Source organism: Danio rerio, chromosome 3 (genome assembly GCF_052040795.2).
Source record: "Danio rerio strain M-AB ecotype USA chromosome 3, GRCz13ab, whole genome shotgun sequence".
Lineage (NCBI taxonomy): Eukaryota > Metazoa > Chordata > Actinopteri > Cypriniformes > Danionidae > Danio > Danio rerio.
This window is the reverse complement of record NC_141023.1, coordinates 10,430,001-10,457,004: the sequence shown is the minus strand read 5'-3', so window position 1 is coordinate 10,457,004 and position 27,004 is coordinate 10,430,001. Positions and strand designations below refer to the sequence as shown.

At 34.9% G+C, this 27,004-nt stretch overlaps 1 protein-coding gene and 1 long non-coding RNA gene across 3 annotated transcripts in view; one reads left to right on the top strand and one right to left on the bottom strand.

Annotated features, from left to right (window-relative positions):
• si:ch211-190o19.1 overlaps positions 1 to 27,004 on the top strand; it is a 491,573-nt gene that overhangs the window by 25,481 nt on the left and 439,088 nt on the right. The window lies entirely within an intron of this gene.
• Positions 19,492 to 22,284, bottom strand: LOC141381352 (uncharacterized). Of its 2 annotated transcripts, none has more exons than XR_015480428.1 (6): positions 22,235 to 22,284; positions 21,802 to 21,914; positions 20,732 to 20,858; positions 20,471 to 20,556; positions 20,123 to 20,165; positions 19,492 to 20,025 (listed from the first exon to the last, which is right to left on the bottom strand). It is a non-coding gene; the product is annotated as an uncharacterized LOC141381352 (long non-coding RNA). The 2 variants fall into 2 exon arrangements; XR_015941960.1 differs by having other exon boundaries at positions 19,891 to 20,014.

The following is a 27,004-nucleotide window of genomic DNA, read 5'->3' as shown; positions in this document are numbered from 1 at the left end:
AACAGTCATCTGAAGCGTTGCCATACAGTGTTATGCCTGGATTTCATAAATAGCCCTGCATTTACTAACACAGAATGTATTTGAAGTGTTTGGAGGTCATTTGCGTTTTCCTCCTGTAGAAAAATGTCATAAGAACAACGTTTAGTGGCTCAATGTATTACAGCAGTGTTTTTAAAAGATTACAGGGTGTCCGCAGGGTCTTAAAGTATTGAAAGTTGATAAATCAATTATGAGAAAACTAAGACCCTAAAGGATATTTAAAAGTCTTAATCGCGCTTTTACAGGGTCTTAAATTTTTTTAAAGCGTTGTCCAAAGCCTTTGACTCCAAAAAAGCATAAATATATTTATTTTTATTAAAAAAATATTTATTATTTATTAACAACGGCGTGCTCCATCCACATGATTGGTTGAAGCTGGGGTGAGTCTGACCAAGCTCCTCCACCTGGGTGATGTCAAGTTATTTGCCACAAACGCATGTAGCAAAACCATGGAGCAAAAACAGATGACAAAACGAGAGTGTTTGCGTACTTCTGGTAATATAGTATTTTTAATAATTTTTTATTGGTGTAGTGGTTAGTGCGCCGACACATGTACTCGGGTGCTCGCGGCGACCCTGGTTCGATTCCGCCTCGCGGTCCTATGCCGATCCTTCCCCTCTCTCTGCTCCACATGCTTTCCTGTCAATTCTCTCTACTGTCCTATCAAAAATACAGGTGAACCCCCCCCCCAAAAAAAAATTTAAATATTGTAAGGTCAATATTATTAGCCCCTTTAAGCTATATATATGTTTCAGTAGTCTACAGAACAAACCATCGATATATAACTTACCTAATTACCCTAACCTGCCTAGTTAACCTAATTAACCTAGTTAAGCCTTTAAATGTCAATTTAAGCTGTATAGAAGTGTCTTGAAAAATATCTAGTCAAATACTATTTACTGTCATCATTGCAACGATAAAATAAATCAGTTATTAGAGATGAGTTATTAAAACTATTGTGTTTAGAAATGTGTTGAGAATCTGCTCTCCTTTAAACAGAAATTGTGGGAAAAAAATAAACAGAGGGGCTAATAATTCTGACTTTAACTGTATATACTGTAAAGTTGGCTGCTGTTTAACTACCGAATATTTAGCTTTCAATAGAAGGGTTTGCCAAATGTATAGATGTGCATATAAATAATGAGGAGTTGGAGAACTCGCTGAGCTACTTGATTGAAGAAAGGAAATAAAAGTGAATAGATTATGTGTACTCCTGCAATTGATTTTTGTGCCACAGTGTGCGACGATGACCAGAATTAATACCAATATTTTACAATAAGTTGAGTACACAGTCTGCATTTGTAGGGACTTTGTGTTCTTTGGGCTCATTCTTCTTAACTCCTCATCTTTCCAGAGGACACACTAGGCATTATTCAGACTGTGCATTAATTTCCCAGCATCCTCATGCGTGTGCCTCTGCATTTTAAGGGATTTCCAGGGGCTCTTCCAGACTACCATGTCAGTCTGAAAAGCTCATGAATATGCGAGAGAAGTGAAGAGCTCCATTTTGTTCACACAATGCATGGAGTCCTTGTGACCAGCTTTGCACTTCAATCGCTTTCCCATCTGCTTCTCTCATTAATAATATCACTCTTTCAAAAGCATCAAAACCTCAGGAAGTGTCGGACGGCTTTTATTTCCCGTTATTAAAAAGAAAAAACCTTCAGAAGTGTTTATTAAACCATTCATCTCCTTTTATTGCTAGTTAGTGCGTTATTAATGATAGTTTAATGTATTCTGCCTCTCTTGGGCTCCGTGTGGCACGACTCTCTCGCTCTCTCTCTTCCCGCGGCCTTGATCTGTGTGATCTGTGACTGAATAAACAACGTTTTAACACCCCAGACCAAAAACTGCTTAATCTGTGGAAGCATCTACAAGACTACAAAGTCAAGCTGACGTTTATTGAATAAGAGCAGAGGCTGCAGTAAAAGCAGGGTACATCTGCGTGCATCTTCAATGGTTTGACCCATTAACTGGGTTTCTGTCACCCTGTGTTTATGCACATTTTGAAGTGTTTCATGAGAAATTAATTATGGAAATGGAAAATTTCTAATACTTTTTTAATTCGCAAGGAAATACACATTTTATGAAGTGGTTTTGGACTTGTTTGAAAAGGGTTAATGCGAATTATGAGAGATGGAAACTTATTTTCTAAACAAACTAACTGATGTAGCAACCATTTGCATGTATGTAACCAATCAGCTGTCTCCATTATGCTTGTCTCATTTACTGCTGGCAGTGTTGCCAGATATAGCTGACTTTTTTGCAGCTCAAAAAGACTGTCCAAAACCCGTACAAATGCACAAAATATTAGATGACTATTTAATTTACATTTATTTAAATCAGAAATCAGCCTAGTTACTTGAGTTTTTTTTTTTTGACCATACAACAACCAACACCAATAGTTGCAGGACCACAATAGTAAAATTACAACATAACTGGATCACATCACAACACTGCACTTATTGTTCTTTAGATTACACCACCTATTCGCCTATATATTGTAGATTTATTCATTTAAAGATGATATTTATTCTTTGCATTAATGTCTCTTGAAATTAAAATTGTATTTCATCTGTTAGTTTCACTCTGGTTTTAAGGATATCAGTTAGCTCTTGTCTAAATCTAAAAATCTAAATCTAAAAATAGATTTAAATAATTAATTTGGCAACTTGCGAAACAATGATTTGTTTAACACAAACGCAAAACTGCCCAAATTTTGTCAACCCGCCTAAGCCGTTTTTTACCCTAACAACTAGATTCAAAACGCCCAATCTGGCAACACTGACTGCTGGTTGCTACAGTCAGTTGCTCCAACTTACACATTTCAGAATTTTATTTATTTATTTTTTAATTATTTGCTAACTCAATCTATAATGTAAACCTGACTATTGTAAACTAGTGCTCTCAAATTTCTAATCACGATTAATTGCATCTTAAATTAAATGTTGTATTAACATAATATATGAGTGAACTTTGCGTGTGTGTGTGAACAGTTGTTTTTCTTGATCTTCTGGGTCTTTTGGTGTTGCTGAGTTTACTGATGCATTTTTTCTTTTGAAGAATGTTCCAAACAGTAGTTTTGGCCACGCCTGATGTTTTTGCTATCTCTCTGAGAGGTTTGTTTTGTTTTTCAGCCTAATGATTCTATTCTATGCCATTTTGTAGTATAAATAGTGTAAGTAGTGCGTTCACACTGAAAGTCTAAAAAGAATAAGTGCACTTTAAATTCCCAGATGATACATAATTCAACTGTTAAAATGAAGTGTGGAATGTTTGACACTTCACGCACTTCAGGCACTAATGTTGGATTACTTTATTTATTTTGGATTGTGAAAGCAAAATTCTCCTACGACAATGATTACACCACCTCCCGATGGTGAATGCAGTTATACTCATGGCAGGTATTATTTCGTAGTTTGGTTGTTTATTTTGCAAATTTGGCAACCGTCAAACATCATCATGCAGACGGTTTGAATTTCCGCTTCGAAAAAAACCCCAAAAAACGTTAGTGTTCCATTTTTAAGCCTGGTTTATACTTCTGCGTCAGGTGACCGGCGTAACCCACGGCGCAGGCAACGTGCGTGGCTGTGCATTTATACTTCTGCGCACTGTCTCTGTTGGTCTGCATTAACACTTCCGAAACGCTAGTGGGCAATGAGGTGTAAATGTTCCTCTGTGTCGAGTTTCTTCTCTGCTTTTTTGCTTTTCCTGAACACTTCCGGGATGTACAAGTGGCTCAAACTCGCTCATTTTGAGGCAGGAACCGGCGGACGTGCAACAACTTTAACTATGAGGTAAACACAAAATAAAACTTTCCATCCGGAGCTCCTTCACAGGACTCCACACTTGTAAACAATCGCTCGCGCCATTCGCGCGGCTCTCTGCCCCGCCCAGACTCGTCGGCGCTACCAAGCCGACCAATCACAGAGCTTACGCTATGCGTCGTTGCGACGTGTAGTTACAATTTTTTGAGAGGTGCACGTCACCGACGGCGATGGCCACGACGAAGGGCTATGCGTCAGCGCCGTAGCATACACCGGCATTTGACGCAGAAGTATAAATCAGCCTTAAGACGACACCACATACATATGTTTTTAAGGTGTGTAAGGGCATAGTGTGTGATGTGCCTTTAGGGACGCAGCTACAGCAACCATTCTCAAATATCACACTTGAAATGAACTCTGGACCTTTTATCTGCTCATTGTAATTATGAGGGAATAACACGCACATGGCCGTGCAACAGCGTAGAAGCCCATTGTCCCATTACTTTTGGTCCCTTAACAAGTGGGAGGCTCATATGCAAACAGTTTTAATCCTTACACTGTTCATCTAATTTGTATGTAAATACCCTCAAATTAAAGCTGACAGTCTGCAGTTAAAGCACATCTTGTTCATTTAATTCCAGATCCATTGTGTTGGTGTATAGAGCCAAAAATGTTAGAATTGTCGATGTCTTAATATTTATGGACTTGACCAGGTATGTTTGTATATTTTTGAGATGTTTTATTCATCTGTATTCATTCATAAGAATATTTATATAGCATATAAATGAAATATATATATATATATATATTTTTTTCATTCATTCATTCATGTTCTTGTCGGCTTAGTCCCTTTATTAATCCGGGGTCGCCACAGCGGAATGAACCGCCAACTTAACCAGCAAGTTTTTAAGCAGCGGATGCCCTTCTAGCAGCAACCCATTTCTGGGAAACATCCACACACATACTCATACTACTACGGACAATTTAGCCTACCCAATTCACTTGTAATTCACCTGTACCGCATGTCTTTGGACTGTGGGGGAAACCGGAGCATGCGGAGGAAACCCACACGAACGCAGGGAGAACATGCAAACTCCACACAGAAACGCCAACTGAGCCGAGGTTCGAACCAGTGACCTTCTTGCTGTGAGGTGACAGTACTACCTACTGCGCCACTGCCCCGCCTATTATTTTTTTATTAAATATTATTTTATTCGTTTTTCCATCACTACACTGCCCTGTATGAATCTTGTATTGAAAGATTACACTTAAAGCATTTACATTTTTACTAGAAATAAATTAATTTTTTAGATTTAATTAAACTTTTAAGCATTTAAAAAATTGTAATACCAAAGGCAAAAATAACAGTTTTAATAACCAAAATGAAATGTATACAGTGCTCAGCATAAATGAGTACATCCCATTTTAAAAATGAATATTATTACTAATATTATTGTTGTTTAGTTTAGATGGATTAAAAGCTATATTTTTTTCTATTTTAAGCGCAATTACTACTAATTATTATTATTATTAGTCCCCTAATTAAGCTAGTTAAGCCTTTAAAAACACTTCAAATATTATTATCTTACGAAATGGCTAGCAAAATTCATTGTGCTATCAGCATGTCAAGTACAAAAGAAATTGGTTATTATAAATTAGTTATTAAAGCTATGTCTAAAAATGTGTTAAAGAAAAATCTCTCCATTAATGTAATGTGTATTTATACACATCACCCAAACACCCAAAGCACTTCACAATCATGAAGAGGGTCTCTCCACACAACCACCAGTGTGCAGCTTCCACTTGGATGATGCGACGGCAGCCATAGGACAATCGTGCCAGTGCGTTAACCACACACCAGCTATTGGGGGAGTGGAGAGACAGTGATAAAGACAATTCGGTTGATGGGGATTATTTCCAATGGAGGGGATTTGGCTAGGATACCAGGGTTAGACCTCTACTCTTTACGAGAAGTGCCATGGGATTTTTAATACCCGGAGACAGTCAGGACCTCGGTTTAACGACTTATTCGATGCTGACAGCATAGTCCCCTCTTCACTTTACTGGGGCATTAAGTCCCACACAGACCACAGATTGAGCACCCCTGCTGGCCTCACTAACACTATTTCCAGCAAAAACCTAGTTCTTCAATGTGGTCTTCTATCCAGGTTCTGACCAGGCTCAGCCCTGCTTAGCTTCAGTGAGTAACCAATCTTGGGCTGCAGGGTGATTATGGCTGTGGCAAAACAGCAGTTGGAAAATAGTTGAAAAGTATTGAAACTTCACTGAAGGGCTTATTTTGCTTTTAACTGCATATCATGTGAATTTAAATATGTTTTGAATAAGATTAATTGTGATTTTAACAATTTTTTAAAGACAGCCATGGTTTTTCTTCCACACTTTAAACTGTTATTTAATCCTGGATGTCCAGGTTTCACAGTACATGCATGAAAAGGCTTTTCAGACTATTATTTTAGGACAAAAAACTCAATTTATCACTGTAGCTAATTAGTTTTTATGATCATTTATGCACATGTATGGTTAATGAGGCAAAGTGTGTGCAGTTTATAATTGGTTGTTGGTTTGAAAGAACTGCCCATTTTAGCAGATTTTGCAGCATTCACACTTAAAAGATTGCAAAAACATTGGTTAAATATAATTGAACCCCCGTATTAAAGAACCTGATGTCGCTTTGTATTCATGCTATAAAACCTGTTTGTAAGCAAACCTTAGTTTCATGCTTTTAACCTAAAAACCCTCATAAAAGTGCTATCCCTTTGTGTTTGTTGATCATAATTAGACAAGCTGATGTAATAAAGTCTGTAAATCAGATTTATGAGTCAAATATTATCGCAGGATCTGCTTTATCCTATAATTACAGGCCGTGTTTGCATTCATCTTTGATTAATCTCTTTTCTCACTTTTTCAATTTGCCTTTGTCTTGGGCATCTGATCGTCCAGCGGTGTTCAGACTGAAGCATTAAACGGGGTCAGAGCTGCAAGGTTATACAGAAAGCGCTTTGTTTACCTTTCGGAGCTCTCGTCTGATTATATCTTGATTCTCTCACCTTTAAGCGGATCTCTTTAGCTCCGGCTGGTCAGATTGTGCATGGGAATGAAGTGACTGGATGATTTATTGCTTGCTCTTGCTAGTCAGGAGTTGCAAAAACAGGCAGGATCATTATCTTTTTGGAGTAGTTTATTTTTAAACAAAATTAAAATGTAATATACATATAATATTCATTGATTGAAGCCATACAAATTTTCTAAAATTTACAACACTTTCACACTTGAATTTTGAGTATTTTCATGAATATGATGTTTAGTTGATGATGAATTGATGAATCTAGATATGATCGTTTTATCATGCTGTATCAAGTCATTTGCCCAGTTCAGGCTGCACAATTTTAGCCTAGATTTTGACTCGCTGACAGGTTCTGAGAAATTGCTGACAAATGCCACATACAAACTCATGTGAATATCAAAGACTGTCTGAGAGAATTGCTGATGAGTTGACAGATGTGGTTTCAGACTGAGTTTTTGGCGATTCTTATTGTAAAGTCATGCAGGGTAAAACCTTGCCGATCCATCTTGCAGTGTAAAGACAACAGACACTGAATGCTACCCCAGAAAGTCATGCAGTGTGAAAGCATTTGATTGTTCAGTCTGAACTCAGCATTAGTCTAGTCAAGTCTTAGTTTAGTTTAGTCAAGTCATTATCATGAGTCAAATTGCTACGTTGTAATCATGCCTCAACAAGAGAAACTCTTGATTGGTTAACACAGCGTGAATGTCCGCTGAAGTTTAGATTTTCTAACTCAAGCAATTTGTTAAGCAGAACTCTCAACTCACGACCTTCATTTACATGAATCGCATCACAGGATGTCTATTCGCGTCTTTGCATTGACTTGACATGTAAGTCAATTGACGCTTCTTCCGCATCTGGTGTGAACGCATGTCAGGTCTTAGTCAAGTCTAGACTTAGTCTAATCTAGTCAAGTCAAGACTTAGTCCAGTCTAATTAGGTTAAATCTTAGTCTAGTCAACTCTTAGTCTAGTCTTGTTAAGTCTTAGTTCAGTCAAGTCTTAGTCAAGTCTAGTCAAGTCTTAGTTTATACTTAGTCTAGTCAAGTCTTGGTTTAAGCAAGTCTAGTTAGTCAAGTTTTAGTTTCAGCAAGTATAGTCTAAGTCAAGTCTTAGTCTAGTCAAATCTTAGTTTAAGCAAGTCTTAGTCAAGTATTAGTCAAGTCCTACTCTAGTCTATTTTTAGTCAAGTCTAATCAAGTCTAGTAAAGTCTTAGTCAGGTCTTAGTCTAGTTTAATCTAGTCTAGTAAAGTCTTAGTCAGGCCTTAGTCTAGTTTAATCTAGTCTAGTAAAGTCTTAGTCAGGTCTTAGTCTAGTTTAATCTAGTCTAGTAAAGTCTTAGTCAGGTCTTAGTCTATTCTAATCTAGTCTAGTAAAGTCTTAGTCAGGTCTAGTCTAGTCATTTCTTAGTCTAGCCAAGTCTTAGTCTAGTTAAGTCAAATCTTAGTTTAGTCAAGTATTAGTCCAGTTCTAGTCTAGTGAAGTCTTAGTCATGTCTAGTCTAGTCGCATCTGGTGTGAACGCATGTCAGGTCTTAGTCAAGTCTAGACTTAGTCTAATCTAGTCAAGTCAAGACTTAGTCCAGTCTAATTAGGTTAAATCTTAGTCTAGTCAACTCTTAGTCTAGTCTTGTTAAGTCTTAGTTCAGTCAAGTCTTAGTCAAGTCTAGTCAAGTCTTAGTTTATACTTAGTCTAGTCAAGTCTTGGTTTAAGCAAGTCTAGTTAGTCAAGTTTTAGTTTCAGCAAGTATAGTCTAAGTCAAGTCTTAGTCTAGTCAAATCTTAGTTTAAGCAAGTCTTAGTCAAGTATTAGTCAAGTCCTACTCTAGTCTATTTTTAGTCAAGTCTAATCAAGTCTAGTAAAGTCTTAGTCAGGTCTTAGTCTAGTTTAATCTAGTCTAGTAAAGTCTTAGTCAGGCCTTAGTCTAGTTTAATCTAGTCTAGTAAAGTCTTAGTCAGGTCTTAGTCTAGTTTAATCTAGTCTAGTAAAGTCTTAGTCAGGTCTTAGTCTATTCTAATCTAGTCTAGTAAAGTCTTAGTCAGGTCTAGTCTAGTCATTTCTTAGTCTAGCCAAGTCTTAGTCTAGTTAAGTCAAATCTTAGTTTAGTCAAGTATTAGTCCAGTTCTAGTCTAGTGAAGTCTTAGTCATGTCTAGTCTAGTCAATTCTTAGTCAAGTCTTAGTCTTAAAGGTGTCACACACTGGATGCGCCGCAATCACACAACAGCAGACTCCCAAAAAACAGGACAATGTAAAGGTGGCTGTGTTGACAGTGATATGTACAAAGAATAGGTGTACCCATGGCTGTAGGCAGTGTTGTTTTATATGAAGTCTTAGTTTAGTCTTAGTCTAGTCAAATCTCAAGTCTTAATCTGTAGCGGCAATTTTGCACATGGCGTGTCTCAATAATAAAACCAGGAAAAAAAAACTGTTTTGATATTTTCCCCGTAAAGTAAAACAAAATGTTGCCTTGCAGCACCACGATGCTACATAAATAAACATAATCATAAATATGAACACAAAACTGAATGTAAGAGCAGTTTTTAAACCTATACATAACTAACATACTGGAGCGATAATCTAAAAAACTATACATTTACTAGAAAAAACAGATGGGTTTGTCCATATTTGACCCAACTTTTGGTTGAATCAGTCCAGCATTGTTTTTAGACTGTAAGCATTACACAAACAACTGGGGGAAAAGTGGTCAATAAATATTCTGCACACTGATCATCTGTCTGTGCTAAAACTATATATTGTGCAGCCATAGCTTTATATACAAAAACGTTAGAGTACAATGACAACACCATAAAAGCATGTATATTAAAAAATGGTTACATTAATGGTTGTAGTGTGGTGCTTCATTTACTTAAATTACTTAGTATTGGCACAGATGGTTAAGTCTCTGGTTATGTCATTACGTCACTCGTACAGTAAAATCATGTGTGTACAGTGCATATAAAGGTATTAGAATTGTGTGGGAGTTGTTTACAGTCAGCAATAGACCCCTGCATTGCCCCCCATCCCTCTTTTATGAAAGGAGCAAACTAAAGGTCACTGCCTCCCACATATCAGGATGTTACGGTTAAAACAGTGCAGCGTTTCATGTCCCGCGGGGGTCTTTCTTTGAGCTACGGGCCCCTCTGGCCACACGCGATGCCGCTCTTTGAGGGATGAAATGATAAGACTCGATTATAGAGTGATTATATCTGACACTAGCCAGGCATGAAAGGCGTTTGTTTTAAAGAAGCTGTTTTTTTTTTTCCTGGGTCCGATTTTAAGATCAAAGACAGAGCGAGGGATGGAGGAAGAGGAGGACATGGGATATTTATTAAAAGGACTGAGAGCAGTGGCAGGTCACTTTCATTTCCTTGCTGTATTCCATTTTCTGGCTCACCTCAATGTACTTTAAGAGAATTACAAATATTGATTTTTATTATTATTAAGGGTGTGGGTGTTTCTCAGTCTCATGAGGAGATATAATTGCATTTCAAGGTATTTTTATAATACGATACTTTTGGAAATATATTGTATGGCCTTTAGTAAATGTGAAAGTGTTTTACCACTAAATCGGAGCATCATTTGAATTGTATTGGTATGATGTGGGAAAACGTGACAGAATTGGTTTGAGAGAGGTCCATGTACCATCCATTTATTTGATTATTCCTTTTATTCTGGTAAACAAAACACCAGAAAAATTGTCAGTATTTTGTTTTTCTGTTTCTTCTGTAGGCACACAAAAACAACAAAAGCTCATCTGTAATCCTGGTTTTAACTGAAAAACGGAGAATTAAAACAAACAGAAAACAAAAACGAATTAACGAGGCATTTATTCGTTTGATCAAAAACGAACACCAAAAAAAACAAGATTTCAACGTTTTTAACGTGGGCACGCACGAGACGGAAACGCCCATTTTTCTGCCGATTGGTCAATACGTTTGAGGCTGTTGGATTTAAATCAATCTTCGTTTATCAAATAGTACATAAAACAGGTCCACATACGCCTATAATTTTATTGCTTGTATATATACACCTATACTATTGGATGTTCAAAACAATATATGACACTTATCAAAACGTTTAATTTAATAAAGAGATTGTACACGGACCGAGAAAGTTAGCTAGTTCTACATTGGAAAAATGACAGTGATTTTAGTGATAAATTAACGATAAAATGCTACATCAAAAATCTGGTTGCGAGTTATCAATATGTTTTAATACTATATACAGTAAAAATACGTAAATTGACTTTCCCAGAATTCTTTTATAATTTTTTTTGGTTGACATTGTTTTATTTATTTATTTATTTATTATTTTTAGCATTTTTACATTTTAAATTTACATTTAGTCATTTAGCAGACGCTTTATCCAAAGTGACTTACAAGTGAGGACAAGGAAGCAATTTACACAACTATAAGAGCAACAATGAATAAGTGCTGTAGGCAAGTTTCAGGTATGTAAAATATAAGAAGCAAAACATTAGTATTTTTTAAATTTTTAAATTTATTTATTTTTGGTAATACAGTTAGCGGTGGAGCCAGAGAGGCAATTGCAGATTAGGAAGGGAAGTGGAGACTAAATACTTGAGTTTTCAGTCGTTTCTTGAAAACAGCGAGTGACTCTGCCGTTCTGATGCAGTTAGGGAGTTCATTCCACCAACTGGGCAGATTGAATGCGAGAGTTCGGGAAAGTGATTTCTTCCCTCTTAGGGATGGAACCACGAGGCGACGTTCATTCACAGAACACAAGTTTCTGGAGGGCACATACATCTGCAGAAGTGAGAGCATACAAGATGGAGCAAATCCAGAAATCGCTTTGTAAGCAAACATCAGAGCTTTGAATTTGATGCGAGCAGCAACTGGCAGCCAGTGCAAACGGATGAGCAGCGGAGTGACGTGCTCTTTTAGGTTCATTAAAGACCACTCGTGCTGCTGCGTTCTGAAGCTGCACTCAAATCATCACTGCACTCAAATTTAACTCAATGTTGAGTTTGTCCATATTTGACCCAATATTGGGTTACGTCAACTCATAGTTTTTTAAAATCAAATGCTGGCAGCTAGCTCTCTGCAACTCTCACATGGTCGCCCACTGAAGCTAAGCAGTATCTGGATAGGAGACCACATAGGAACGCTAAGTTGCTGCCAGAAATGGTTTTAGTGAGGCTAACTGTGTGGGTTCTAACGTCCCAGTATATTGATAGGCACTCAATACTGCTCAGTGAGTGCCGTCTTTTGGATGAGATGTTAAACCGAGGTCCTGACTCCCTGTGGTTGTTAAAAATTACAGAATGTTGCTGGCCAAATCTCCCCACTGGCCTCTGTCCATCATGTCCTCCTAACCATCCCCATATCATAATTGGCTTTACACTCTGTCTCCTCTCCACCAATTAGCTGGTGTGTGGTCTGACGCAATATGGCTGACAGTGCGTCATCCAGGTGGATGCTGCACACTGGTGCTGGATGAGGAGATTCCTCCATTGTGTAAAGCGCTTTAAGTGTCTAGAAAAGCGCTATATACATGTAAATATACGTATATAAATGGAAGGAATTATAATATTATTATTATTATTAAATCAAATTAAAATTAGATAGTTTTTTTTTAGGATTGGCACATAAGCACAGAAAAAAGATGCGTAACTGCATAAGACATTGTTCAGTCTGGAATGAGTGAGTTAGGGTGGTGTTTATGGGAATGTTTTCTGTCTGATGGATGAATATAGCCTGGATACCCAGTCATTTCCTATGGCGGTCACTTTTGACCGGGAACACCACAGGTGTAGCAATGTTGATTAAAACACTCAAAATTCAATGAAAGAGATGATCATCACTTTTTATATGTTCAAATGCACAGTGTAGAGGATAAGGCCTTGAGGCAATCTTATGTAAAACACAGTATTTATGAATGTTTTAAGTTGTAAATCGGTCAGATTTGACCCGAACACGACAGGAAGGTTAAATTGAGCTGAAACCGGATTAACTTGTTAAAACAAGTGAAAAGCAACACAAATATTTGTTGTCTTGACTTTTTGTCATTTAGGTCCAATTCCAATTCTATTTTTGTATCCCTTCCTCTTGGCCCTTGAAACAGTGTGAAGGGGAAGGGCTCCAAAATTTACCCCCAAGAAATGGGACAGCACTACAGCACCTGCACACGTCATTAGATGTCATCGCGATCTTTTGCTTTATATGAGATCAGACGATTGCGACTGCTGTAGTTATTCCAGTTGTGTTATTTATTGGTATTTATCTTCAGGAATTCACTGAAGGAAACCATATCATGTTACACTGTAAAAAGTGGAAACTTAAGTTACTTTGACTTGTTACAGTTAAATGAATGAAGACAAACCTAATTTATAACAGTTTTCAGTAATAAATTTAGTTATTTAAGGTGTAACAAGTTTTTGTAAGTTATTTATGGCAAGTATAAGTATTGTTCAATATCAATAATGAGCAATACTTGTATTTGCCACAAGACATTAAAGTATTATTTTTATATTAAGAAGGGAAGGGAATTATTTTTTACTGTAATAAAAGTACTTTTTACTATTATTATTATTATTATATTTACAGTATTGTATTGAATGATTTGTACTGTACTGTATGTACTGTTCCATTCTTGTTTTCTAAAATAAATTACTAAAACCTGTTACACCTAAAATAACTCATTTAATTTTTCACTGAAAACTGTCATAAATTAAGTTTGTCAAACTTAATTTAATTGTAACAAGTCGAAGTAATTTGTTTAAATATTTTTTTTTTTTACAGTGTGTCATAACGATCTAATGTGACAATAAGATCATAACTGTACTACGCATTTACACAGTGGCTATATTCATTTATGTAAACACACGAACACATTAACATTATAGCGGACACTGTAAAAAGCTCCTTCTCAGCCACTAGACATTACTGACAGGGTATTCGAGTGTCATCGAGTGTCAGAATGTTGTTGGACTGCTTTACAGGAGTTATTATTATGGATTATAGAATATGCCAAATTTAACAGGTTATGAATATATTAAAACGTGTGCTGGCTTGTTGTAAAAATTAGTAATAATGACAAAAAAAAAATACTGATTTGTGGATCCCCTTAATTCTGGGTGCAGCTATGTTGCAGTTGTGGCTGGTGTATTTTGGGAAATTGTCTTACTCCTTGGTTTCGAGTGTGGTCCTGAAAAATCTACATTTGAAAGGCAATCTACCCCTTCTTCTTAACCCTAAACATTCAAGCTGAAGAGAATTGGGACACCCCTACCCCTTCATGTAAACATGCAAAATGAGGGGTATGGTAAGGGGAAGGGCTAAGGGCTAATTGGTATTGGGCCTTCATTTTTTTCCCAGTGCAATTGGGTTTGTCCAAAGTTGGGTTACAATAAGTCCGCGTTTTATTTAGTGTACGCACATTAATTCAATTCAATTTAAGTTTATTTGCACAAGGCTTTTTATAATATATATATATATATATATATATATATATATATATATATATATATATATATATATATATATATATATATATATATAATATATATATATATATATATATATATATATATATATATATATATATATATATATATATATTAATATATATATATATATATATATATATATATATATATATATATATATATATATATATATATATATATATATATAAAAGCAGCTTTACCAAAGGTGCACATTATTACGTTACTATCAAATTAAGTTAGTTGCAATCAAGTGTAAGTTATTATACATAATAACTAGTTAACCTGCAATTTTATATGTGATGTGTACATGTTTATTAAGTAAGAGCTTCATTTTGTATCTAATGTTGATAAACGATGTTTACTGCATTAATTTAGTGTGGTGTATTGCTATGTTGGTGTTTAGTAGTTGTAGATTAGCGTGCATTCTACATATTAATTTTTCACTGCCTGTGGTAAAGTTTCATATGATGAGCTGTCAAATGACTTTCTCATCACTACTTGTGCACTAAATTGTGCTCAAAACCATTCAAGTTGGTCGGCGATGATGCATGAACAAAATGGCTGTGGTTGTAGCTTCATTTGCGCTCTTCAGAAACCTATGTGACGTAGGTGACGTTATGGAAACTGTTTATATTCCGCTGTATTTTAGGCTGTGTGGTGTTTTTGTGCTGCAGGAACATGAACGCGGTCCTTTTTTCTGTTGTCAAACAAACACAATCACACACACCAACTTCTGTTAATACTGAGCAAATACACACACACACAAAACTCTGGAACATTCAATGAAAATGCATTCAATATTCTAGTCATCTTTTGTGTAATAATTTAAAGCAGCAATGGCGAATCATTAGACTGTAATTAAATAAATGTGAATATTTAGCTTTGCTTCCACTAATCAGAAAGAGGACTAGTTTTTGAAGCAAAATATACCAGATTCAAAGCTGACGTGTGCATAAAAAATAAAAAAGTGTGAGGGTCAAAAAAAACCTGACGACATTATTTGCATTCTTTTTTCCAATATCATAGTTTTTAAATCTAGTCAAGCTTTGTATATATGCAGAGTGCATCATGTCAAAGGGATGTGTTCAAACCTTAATCAGGAGCTCTTGTAGTGCTGATGCTTTACCTGCAAACAGCACTAATGAAAGATAAATGGGACGCTTTTGCTTTTGTCATTGCCTCAAAGTGAATGGGCGGCGTGGGGTTTGTCTGACAGATTTGAGAAAGCCCTGAATGTCTCTCCCTCCAGCTTTTTCCTTTGATTCATTCTCTGAATCGGGAGACTCAAATGGATGTCCATTGACAGGGAATCTGTCAGAAAGGGCCGGCTTTCCCTTCTGTTGCCTGCGGTGAGTCCGTCTGCGGATGCAGGGACACCTGTGAGCCGTTAATGCTCCAATGTTCACCTTAATGGCTTAAAGGCTTGACGCTTATGATTCATTTAGCCTCAGATGTTTCTTGGAGTAAATTATTTTTATTTTACAGCTGTAAAAAAAAAATATGTAAAGTTTGCGGTAAATAAATGGCAGTTGTGTTTGGTAAAGTTTTACCATTACAAATATGGTCGGAAAGTCAAAGAAAATGAAGAAATCTTTGGTGTGTTTGCCAGAGTTTAATTATTTAAAATGCATTAGGAATGTAAAATAAATTTACAGTAAAAAACGACAGCTGTGTTTGCCAAAGTTTAACCATAAAAATACGCCACCTTGTGGCAGTCGCACAGAATTTTCAGTTGTGACGTGCACCATGGGAGAGAAGCTGTTCTCGCAGTGTCCGGAGTAAAGGAGTGCAAAAGCAAGAGTCTTTATTCTCCGTCTGTTTACCACGTTCGACTGAATAAATGAATACTAGAAACTCATAGACCGCTAACATATTGGGGGGGAAATGTGGAGACAACATAAAACATATTTTTATTACTTACATTTATGAACAGAAACGTATTTTGTTAATGTAGACTTTTTCTAATTAAAAAAAACAAAAAAAAAAACATAGTATTTCTCATCTTTCCCGCACGGACTTGTTTGTACAACACTGGAATACATCACATCCGGTCGGCTGGTTGCATACGGTCTAGTTGCAAGAGTTCAAATATTTCAACGGATGGGCAGCTCAAACCGGATAAGAATTTTCCACATACGGAGATGATCGGAACTGGCCGGACTACTCTCCATTGGAAATGAATGACATCTGGTCTGTAGCTTGTCGTGTGCAGTGGAAAGGAGGCTTAAGATTGTAAAAGGAATCAAAATAAATTTATCATAAAAAAAATGGAAGTTGTGTTTGCCAGTTTAACCAGTGAAAATACGGTATGTATTTAAAAAAAACATAAAATACAATTACAGTAAACAATGGCAGTCGTGTTTGCCAGAGTTTAACTGTTAAAAATGCGGTAGGACCATAAAAACAAAAGAAATTTACTGTAAAAATGTTTAATCATTAAAATGCAGAAGGAATAAAAAAGAAATCTTAAAAACAATTGTATTAAAAATTGTCAGTTGTGTTTGCCTGAGTTTAACTATTAAATATATGGTAGGAACATAAAGAAAACTTAAAAAAAATAATGGTAAAAATTGCAGTTGTATTTGCTAGAGTTTAATCTAAAAATGTGATAGAAATGTAAAAGAGATGTTAAAATTTATAGTAATAAATCAACGGCAGCTGTGATTGCTAAAGTTTAACCATTAATATTGCGGTAAGAACATGAACAAAATAAATTTATGGTAAAAAATGGCAGTTGTGATTGTCGGAGTTTAACAGTTAAAAATACGGTATGAACTTAAAAGTGTAAAAGAAATGTATGGTAAAAAAAGGGCTGTTGTGTTTGACAAAGTTTAACTATTACAAATGCAGTTGGAAAATAAAAGAACCAAAACAGATTTATGGTAGAAAAGTAGTTGTTTTTGTCTGAGTTTAATCAACAAAAATATGGTAGAACTGTGAAAACCTTAAGATGTTTGTGGTATATATATATAAAAAAGTACAGTTCGGTTTGCCAGAGTTTAATCATTAAAAATGCTGTAGGAATGTAAAAGAAATATAAAATAAATTTGATTTAAAGATTGCAGTTGTTTGATGTAGTTTGTACAATGTTAAAGACATTTTAAGTTAAAGTTTAACCGTTAAAAATACGGTAAGAACTTAAGTCCTTTCTGTTGAGCGGGTGAAGACAATAGGCAATCATAGGGGTGTAAGACCTCCTTTAACAGCGCTCAAAAAGCAGGCGGATAATATTGACATGAGTTTATTTGCTCTAAATGCTCATGTTCTGTCCAAGCATCTGAGTTTTGTTTAATGCATTCAGAACGAGTGTTTTCTTTGAGCAGGTCAAATTAATAGAGTTCATTTATCTTACTGCTGTATTAAAGAACAAAATTGTATAACAAATAATATATAAATATTAATATATTTATAGATTTTAATAAAAAAAATTCTTGTGTTGTGATTGAAAAAATCTAGCATCGTCAATACACCGAGATGAATCGAGATATTGAATTGAACCAAACCAAACCATGAGACCATTGTAGTCACACCCCTAACATTTACGCAAAAAAAAAAAAACAAACAAACAAAAAAAAAAAACGTCAGTTGTTTTTGTCAGAGTTTAACCATTAAAAGTGTGTTAGGAAAGTAAAAGAAATGTAACATAAATTTTACAGTTAAGATATTATATTATATTATATTATATTATATTATATTATATTATATTATATTATATTATATTATATTATATTATATCATATTATATTATATTATATTATATTATATTATATTATATTAAAACACATACAAATTGTAGAAACAGTCTAACGATACATATACATATATAATATAATTTCCCAGTATCGTGCAGCCCTACTGAAAACGTGATTAAGAGAAAGTTTTGAGTTTGAACTACGTTTTTATCTTGGAAGAAAACACTTGTAGCACATTTTGTGATTCTTCTGAAACTTTAGACTCAACAGGAGACACTCATGAGATAACAGGATTGTTTTTGCAGAAGAAAAGTCTGATAAGTGCGAGAGTGTTTGAAGTGCTTGTGAAGAAAATTAATGAGAGAAAAAAATGTGTGTGAGGGTTTGCTGCTAGTTTGCTAGAGTAAAATAACTTCAAGTGTCTGCAATAGAAAAGACTTTCTGGGTTCATTTTGTCTTTGGCGTTGCTCAGAAAACGAAAAGCACAAATAGTTAAAGAAACAGTACTTTCAGGGAACTATTATTTTTTTTTGTGGTAATTTATTATATTTAATTATTTAAATTCTTAATCATATCATTTATGAAAGATCATCATTGCTGATGATGTCATTAAATGCTCGTTTGCTCACATTTTATTGCATTAATAGGAAAATTATGACTTCAATGACATTACTTTTTTTCTCATGAGTCCTGTGAAGTGCTTTCAAATGTGCTTTTTAAAAAACAAAATTTTATTGATGTTTGACGTAATCTGAACCGAAACATGAAGGGAGGATAGACATGCAGAAGTGGCAAACTAAATGCTTTATACGTTTATATCAGTTTAATATATTCTAAACCCAAATTTTGTCATTGTTTTGTAGCTCACTGGGTTATAGATAAAAACTAACATCACTGATACTTACAATTAAAAAACTTTATTTTAATTAATTAATTTCATAGAACCTTTCAATTTTCCTGCAGGTTATTCAAATATAAATGTCATAAGCATGTAAATTGTTAGCTTTTTAAAGTCAGTTTTATCCTTATTACAAACGCTTATGAAAAAGTTTTGTACAAATGCTTATGAAAATGCTTATGAAAAAGTTTCGTTTCATATTTATTACGGATGGATGAGACTGCTCAACATACTGTTTATTACAAATTTAAAAATATTGTTAAAAAATCTGAATAAATACACAGCAAAATATGGGGACCCAAAACAACTCTATGGGTGTTAATTTCAACACTTTGAAAGTGTCTCATGGGGTCCACTCAAAACAGAGTTAAATCAACACTTTCAAAAGGGTTGGCACATTGACACCGAAGTAAGGGTTAATTTTAACTCTGGGCAGAGTTAAAAAATGTAACTATATTTAACACCGCCTGGTGTAATATATTGTTATTTTATTCAACTCTCTTGAGTGTAAATATGGTAAAAAGGTAAAATAGACTGTAAATTACAAAAGAAAAAACATTTTATTTGAAAACATTCACCACTTCAACAATTCATTCAGTTTTTAAAATGCAACAATGTCAAATATGCTTTAAATGTTTTATTAGTACAGACAGTATCAACAAAATATGTATGACCAGTGCTCAAAAAGGCTGTTTCAGTCCTTTGGTCCAAACTTGATGTGTTATCAGAGCAATTTGAAAGCTCAATATAGCGTCACTCATAGTTTACTCCTGAACTTATAGTTTTCTTGTGAAATTGCATTTTAAACAACTTGGCGTGCAAATCTTTCACTTCGGGTGTTTCCTTGGTCCTCCATATTAAACACAGCAGTTTAAATGAAGTTATAAATGCTGTAAACTTGTGTGAAAACAAACTGGAGCTAGGAAAGCTCATCAAGCATGTCCTTCCCAGCCACAGGATGACCTTTTTATCCATGACGATGTACAGTAGTAGCTGCTGATCGCTCGTCTGGTGGTTCCTGATGCACGGATATAGGGTGATGCTCATCTAAGAACTCTTCAAGACTCCAGCATGACTAAGATAAATGTTTGAAAACAAATTGCAATCAAATTCTATGATATATTTAAAAGAACATTTAAAGTAAATAAAACATTCAAGAAATCTAAACTCACCTTTTGAAAATCTTCATGATGATCCACAACTTGACTCTCCCAGCTGGTTGAGGTGACAGGATATGGAAAAGTAGAAAAAACACATACATCACTGTTGGAATCTCCAAAAACAATTAGGTTAACCACTATGACTAGAACTGGAAAAACAGGCAGCTGTCTGTCCAGAATCCTGAATTTAACACAACACTTGGAGCAAAATTTAGAGGATCTTAAAATCTTTTATATCATTTAGTGATGCTGACTTCCCCAAAATATTGGCCACAGTGTAAAAAATATTCATAAACTTCATAAACAACAGTTTTCTGTAAGCGTGTGCGTGCGTGTGTGCGTGCGTGCATGTTTCTTTACCTGATTCAACTTGTTAGGCCCTTTCAGGTCCAGTATTGACGCCACCTTTACTGGAGTCTAGCAGATGTTTCAGGTCCAAATATAATCTAAAATATTAGGATAAGCAGAAGAGGAAAAGTGCAAAGTAAAGAGCAAAACATTATTTAAGTAACAGTTCACCCACAATACAAAACGTATCACCTTCATGTCATTTGTTATTCTCTAATGCTCTAATACCCTTTCAGCTTATGTGAAACAAATACAGAACTTTATCAAACATACCTTCATTATTATCACCACATATGACCAAGAAGGTGTGCTTGGTCATTTCACCAACTCTGGAAATACACCATCCGTCTCTAATCAGCCACCGTCACAGGGTCTTGTGTTATTGTATAGAGAATTGTGGCTGTTAAAAAACAACAACACATTAGTATCTAACACATATGCATAACCTTCAGATAAAAAAAGAGAGATGAACATCACAAAGTATGCCTCACACTTTTTCAGATATCTTTTGATTCAGATGTTGATTATTGATAATAAAATCTACAAATCAAACCTGTATCATCATTAGGCTGCTCAAATATGAATCAGTTGATTAATTTTACAGACAGGTGGCTGTTTACAACGAACTAAATTGTCTTTAATAAAACGGAAATGTTGTGTACAGTACATGCTAAGTTTAGCCTATAGTTTTAAACACGATATCATGCGGGAGAAAAAGCTTGACTAAGATGTTCCTGACTACATAAATAGCCTAACTTACTAACGTCAGACATCCCGAGTTGGGAAAAGTAATTTTCGGGGGATACAGAGTTGATTTGCGGGAGGTAGCGGGAGAGATGAGAACCTGAAGAGCAATGGGATGAGTTGCGCGCGACGTACCTAAAGAGCGGTGGGGGTGACTTGCGCGCGAGGGATGCGGTGGAGAGGGGTGTGCAAAGTGTTTAATGACCGGGCGGGAGACGCGCGATTTCCGGGAGATTATCATTCATTTGCGGGCATCTACTTGGGCATATGGGAGTCTCTGTGCATTTGCGGGATAACGTTAACGTTAGTCCCGCAACTTCCGGGAGACTTCTGTAACGTTAAATGTCTGAGAAAGTGCAAACGCGGTCATTTAAAGACATTAATGTTAACATTCCGACTTTAATGGTTGTCAACGCTTAATATAATTCAAGCGTACGTTATCACGCGAGTCTATGAACTAACGGTATAGTTACGGCCACGAATGAACCAGTTTAAAAGGGCCGCGGTGTTTAAAATAACCAAATTAACGTACACGAATAACAAACAATCATATGTTTTAGTCAGGAAGCCTTTTAGTAAGTATATGTTCATTTACTCACCAGATATGTTTTAGAAACTCTCCAGAGCTTATGGAAACCGTCCTGTGTTGCCGTTAGCATCCGGGCAGAGTAACGTTGGGCTAGGCTGCTCAGGGGATTCCCTCGCTAGTTTGCTTCGAATTAAAGGAGAAGTGTCGATTTTATTTTACAGATGTGTAACAACGCACAAAATGGCATTAAGCGTGACAGAAATGTGTTGAACATGTACATTTGATGTTTTTATGCACTATGTATGCGTAAGCATATATAAAAACATTCTTGAAAGGAAGTGAATAGTAATGCAGTTAAGCTAGATACACAAACGACCATGAATGAACCGCAGAAGATTAAAATTGTCACTCCATTCTAAAGTTATTAACTTAACAATATGTTTACAACTGTATTTCCTTAAAGAAAGTCAGTAAAATACCAACATTTAGGTAGTTTGACTCACCAGTTGCTGTTCTAAACCTCAGATAGAAAATGGCGTCTGGAAAATTCTTCAGTGACTGGGGCTGCATGAATTCCCGGATGTTGGAAATAACACCACCAAGTGTAAAAAAGATAACTCCTTGATTTCGCACTGAATAAAATCAATTCTAACTCTTATTATATTCATTTATCAAAATCTAACTCTTTAACGTCAACACTTTACTCTGAAATGCTTCAACACCGAGAATTTAACTCAGATGAATTTGCTGTGTATGTATGCCTTCTACTGTATATTAACTATAACTTACATTGTATAATAAATCACAGCGTTTTGTAGAAAAAACAGCAACAGTTATGTTAACATTAAGCATTTTGAAGCAGTTAAGGAATTCAACGTTTATTAAATTATAAAGTAATTCCTCAGCATACTCTAAACACTTCACTCGTATGAAAACTGTAATTAAAATGCCACAGAGTATGCAGGAAGGACATGCATAACAACTTGAAGAGTTTAGATGCAAAAATCTCTAAAAGCCTTTTGATATTTTCTTCTAAAAGTAGCATTTTTCTCCGACTCTTGTGTGTCGGCTCACTAATTTTACAATAATAGTGAAGGATAAGTTCTTTTCTTTGCCTTTCAAGTGAAATAACTGATCATAAATATAGGAGGCTGAGAAAAATTCTCTTTTTAGGAAAATATTTCATACGGTATTTCGAGGTTTTTGCATCTGAACTCTTCACTTATTCATAGAAATAAAGGCGACTGCTTACCTGCCAAAAGACATGAACCTTTATTTAAGATGCTGGGTCAACGTTTTGATGCAGTATAGTGCAATATGATAACACTTTATCCCTTTTGTCTAATAACATAACGTTTTTCTTTTGTTTAATATTTCCTACAAAATATATTATACTATATAAAGTACATATTATATAAACTATACTATATATACAGAATTTTTTTTTTAGGAAACACGATGAAAATTTTCAGAAACATTATTTTAAATGAATGGAAGGGCAAACTATAGGCCTATGTGTTAAAGTTTACAGGTGCTACAAAGTGCCTTGATATACTTGAATGTTAGAAATGTGTTCTACTACACCAGTACAACGTTACCTGTCAAATAAATGAACAAGGAAGATTATTTTGAGTTTAAGTTATTTAATTAACTTGTTTATGAAGACTGCAGAGTAATGCATGAAAAAAGAGACTATTTTAATGTTTTTTTATGTATTTTGATTTTTTTATGTATTTTGTGGAATAAATGTTAAAATGTGCTGCCCTGCCCACAGGCACACATGTTAATAGTAAGTTAATGTAATTTCATAATGCAAATCTTAAATTCATGCTAACCAACAAATGATCAAAGGAAATGTATTAATGTAATTCAAATATATAAAATATGAAATGTTTACTTTAAATTTTATTTATATTTTTTTATTAAAATATTTTTTTAAAAGATTTTGTCAAATAAAAGATTTTTCTAGAGTCATCCACCATCATTTTGTGGCTCAAAAGTATCAGTTCAGGCACCAGTAGTGTTTTAACAGTATCGATTTAGCACCAGTATCAAAAAGAAAAAGAAAAAAAAGATCCCCAACCCTATATACCAGTGCTTCCCACAGGTTTAGAATATACTTGCGGTGGTAGCCAGATTGAAATGCACTATTTACCCACATCAGATACATAGGTAACTATATATGACAAACAAATCATGATTTCATTTTAATAATAATTGTATTTATTATGACACAGTTTCTTTTCAATGGGTTAAAGTAAAAAAAAATGATCTGCTTCTCTCTCTTTCAATTTCAAAGCAAACTTGAATGCAGAAGCATTTTAGATATGTATATAAAATGGCCTATGTAATATAGTGACCATCAAATTATTAAAACAATTAGCAAATAAGAAATAAATGACAGAAAAGTTGATTAAAAACAGACATTATCTCAAAAATTATCATAACTGCAAGATTAAAATGAGTAGATTTTTAAAAAAAATAAGATAAATGCACTAATTAACCATTACTAGACCCACATGGAATCTGTGCATGCAGAAATACGCAGAGTTCCGCTGATTTCCGCAGGTTTTTAGCCTACTTTATCTACTTATGTAAATGTATATTTATTCAGTTTTTGAATTAATTTCACTAATATTATTATGATATAATAATAGTATTTTTTAAACTTCATTTTATTTACAGTACAGTTTACAGTAATATTTTCTGTCATGTAGTAGATATATAAAATGAGAGACTTGCTTTGTTTACCAAATAAGTAGATCTAATTGTATTTGCATTGTAAAAATGTATTATTTTTTATAGCATTTATTTCGTTATTAGTTACGATATTCCTAAAATCGTTCCGCATAAATCTGCTAATTTTTTACAAATTTATCCGCAGATTCTGTCTGACCCCAACCATTACTAATGCTGTACATATATTTTGCAGCCATTTTAATCAACACAATCTCACAGCAATTCATAACTTTTTGATTTAGTGGCTAATTCATATAAATTCGAACTATCCAATTCATCCAGTTTAGTTCAATTTGCTCGTTCCCAATGACTGTTGGGTTTAGGAGCGGGGTTGGGTGCCAAGCCTACTTTTTAAAATCGTACAATTTTTTTTTTTTTGACTGACAAAAGCCACTAAACTGAACAAACGTAAAATACTTCTGTTTTCTTGAGATTAGGCTGGTTTAGACCAGTCATTTCATCCTCTCAGCGTGTTGAGTAAAGTTTTTCTGGGTCGTTTTGGTTAATGAATCTATTATTTACTTTTTCTTTCTGTTTCGGAGGTGTGTTTGCGCTGTCAGTTGTGAAAACAGGTGGAAAGTAGTCTTTAATAAAAGAGTAATGCAAAAACACGTACAAGCTTTAGAAAGTGAAAGCAAAAGCTGAATTCCGAACATTTTAGGAGATTTAGAGACCTGGGCTGAATGATTTTTTTTTTTTAAATCCCAAAAATGTGCATGTCTGTGGTTCTGCAGAGCTTGTGAGACTGTCTGCATGGTTGTTGACTGGTCTCGCGGGCACAGAACGAAACGGGTAGACAAGATTTTTCACTACTTTATCGATTGCAGATGTTTGGTTTTATTAAGCGGATACAAAAACTGTAAAAGGATGATAATAATAGTAAAAAAAATGTCACTAAATATACCTAGGCGGCCCGCCCAAGTTAAGTCTAAAGATATGGCTACTGAGTACGCACGAGCGATTGATAGAAAAATTGCACATTTCCACAGTAAACTGCGTCACAACACAACATGGTCTAACAAAAGAAATACATGACCAGCAGGGGGCAGTTATGTAACATGGTGAGCATACTGAACTGATACAGTATTCACCTTATTCTCAGCTGACGAGTGGGCGCTGCCATTTGAATATTTTTGTCTTGTGACTTCCGGTCACATTCACTTCCATTCATTTTTTGACGTTAACAACTGCTCGTTACGCTGCTTGATGTTGCAATTTAATATTTTCTTATTATATTATGCTACTTGGTCTGTGTAGTCATGCAAACATTTGTTTGTTGAGCAAGTAGTTTGGCCATTTTCTGCCGTTTATTATTCCTAGTCATTTCTCCCATAGGCGACTGAATCGGAAGTTCTAAGACAATCGCGAAAACAGGCACACTTCCGCATTTTAGAATAAAGTCAATAGCGAGCATGTGAGCTACCTGTAAGCGGTGGAAAAAAGGCATTCTTTAGGCAGCTGTGTGTGTTATCTCATACTATATAGTTTAACTGTTTAAAATGCCGATTTTGGAGTGTCTATTTAGGCTAAGTGCAGATAGCGCACCTCAATGGAATAAGCTAGTCGAGTGCTTCTCGTTATCGCTGTTTGATCAACATAGACAAGAAAACCAAAGAGCACTTCTGTGAGGAAAGCACTGTACACTGTTAAAATAACATAAATGAGTAGTTTTTCCATATTTTGTGAATGATGTTTTTTATTTTTGCACATTTGTTTCTGCTTTTGAATTGCATTATGGGACCTTGATCTTTTTTCCAACAACTTTTAATCTTGAAAATTTGGAAAAAGTGACTTTTCTGAACATTTTTTATTGTTTTTAGTGATATGTTGACTGTGTTGGTGTTTTATTACTCTACATAAAGCTTGTAATAAACTGCCATGAGTTATTTACTTTTCTATATTTTATTGCATTTTATTATTTCAAACTGCGAAAATGTTCATAAGTCACTTCAAGCTGTTGAATTTTCGACATCACAAATCGACAGAACAGAAATCAACATCCCATAATGCAAATCACAACTATAAATAAACAGAAAACATGTGAATCACAAACTATGAAAACTATTTTTAAACATATTGTTTTACAGTGCATATTAATGTTTCCCCTGCAGCAAACATTCAGCTCAGTTTCAATGTATTTGTTTTTCTGCAAGACTTTAAAATCTGCAAACCTTTACAGGTAACATCTAATGTTTGTTATACACATGTCTTAAAACTGATTTTGTGCAACTAATGGTTTTCAGAGTGGTTTTATGTGAAGGTTTTTGTTGTCAGTCAGTGTCACTGATGCCCTCTGTTGGTGGAAGAAGGCAATGCTAATAATTGACTTCATTGTTAAAGGGACAGTTCACTCTGCCATCATTCACTTAACCTTCACCTGTTCAAAATCCAGTTAAGTGTCTTCTGTCAAACACAAAAGCTGCAGGTACTGGGTAGGGATGTAGAATAAGATCATACAGAATATGTACTTTATAAGTACTAATTAAATAATTAGCTGTGTAATTAGCAGAATAAAGTACATGAAGGATGGTTGT